This window comes from Diabrotica virgifera, chromosome 9 (genome assembly GCF_917563875.1).
Source record: "Diabrotica virgifera virgifera chromosome 9, PGI_DIABVI_V3a".
Taxonomy (NCBI): Eukaryota; Metazoa; Arthropoda; class Insecta; order Coleoptera; family Chrysomelidae; genus Diabrotica; species Diabrotica virgifera.
Genome location: NC_065451.1, coordinates 11597955 through 11599150, shown reverse-complemented (window position 1 = coordinate 11599150; position 1196 = coordinate 11597955). Strand labels below are relative to the sequence as shown.

The window sequence follows — 1196 nt, the reverse complement described above, 5'->3', positions numbered from 1 at the left end:
TTGATTTCGTTGAAATCATATAATAAAAGTATAACTTCATTTTATTTAAAGCCGTGGGTGGGAGAAGAAAGCCCGGACGAGCCCCCAGAGGAATAGATGGGATCAAAAGACGGTAGACAAAAAAAAAAGTATGTTACTTCTTTTTTTTTTTCGAAGAAGAGGGGGTGTAATGATAGGCTGACGCACCGAACAAGCATCGATACTCGGAACCGTGCGATTCTGTCAAATCGCGCAGGTGCACCCACTAAGTTCCACCTCTCCTAACCAACGCCGCCAGAGGGATATTTAAGAGCGTCGCAAGCGACGATCCGTCAGTCCTGACCGACCGTTCTGGGCTCCATAACCAGCCAAGCGAAGTGAGCGAGGCAGGCCGACCTGAGTCGCGACGTGCACTGTTTTGAGGTGATTCGTAAACTTAGGCAGGCCAACTCGAGACGAGACGCAAGGTGTACCGAAGTGAGGTAATGTGCGACTCGTAATTCAACGGAGGCAAGCGTAGTGAGCGAGCCCCGATAGGTATAATATATTTGAATACCGCTGTTAATTTTGTTCTTCTGTTACAGACGCCCATCCGGAGGAGGAGTTCGCTGGGACGAGATAGAATATTAAATTATTATTTTGCCTTATATTGTCTATAATTTAGAATTAATAGATTTTCTTTGTTTTCAACCTGTGTTTTACTGAGTCTCTCGTCCTGAAAGAACTACCCGTTACAGTGCGTACAAAGTACACACACATTCTTTTTTTAACACATTCACGCAGCCTATAACACACTCTTAGATGAGACGGGATGCGCACTTGCTTCTGGTGGCAGTTAACGTGTTAAAGTCGAATACCAGCACATCCGGTTTGTCCTAGTTACATATTACATACCAAATATTAAATTTCTCTTTTTGCCGTTTTAGGGACCATTTTAAAACTAACGAGAGAGGCACTTGGATAAATTTATTAGTAATGATAACGTTCCGCCTCTTCCATGAACTTTTTGTCGTCGTCTAACATAGAATTTATGACTTCAGCGCCAATTGTCAAACTTTTGATATCCTGAAATGATAATTTATCAAGTTATAAAGAGCGCAATTCGGCATGAGATATTGCACAAATATTTTACCTGGATTTTTAAAAGAAGTTTTGAGCTTTGAGGAATAAAATTAGATAAGGTACCAATTTAACATTGTTGAACTTTTCCTAAATGT

General features: G+C 41.1%; 1 long non-coding RNA gene across 1 annotated transcript; it reads left to right on the top strand.

Annotated features, from left to right (window-relative positions):
• The first annotated feature begins 328 nt into the window (after positions 1-328).
• LOC126892852 (uncharacterized) lies at positions 329-669 on the top strand. The gene is made up of 2 exons (XR_007701023.1): positions 329-461; positions 564-669. It is a non-coding gene; the product is annotated as an uncharacterized LOC126892852 (long non-coding RNA).
• The last annotated feature ends 527 nt before the right edge of the window (positions 670-1196 follow it).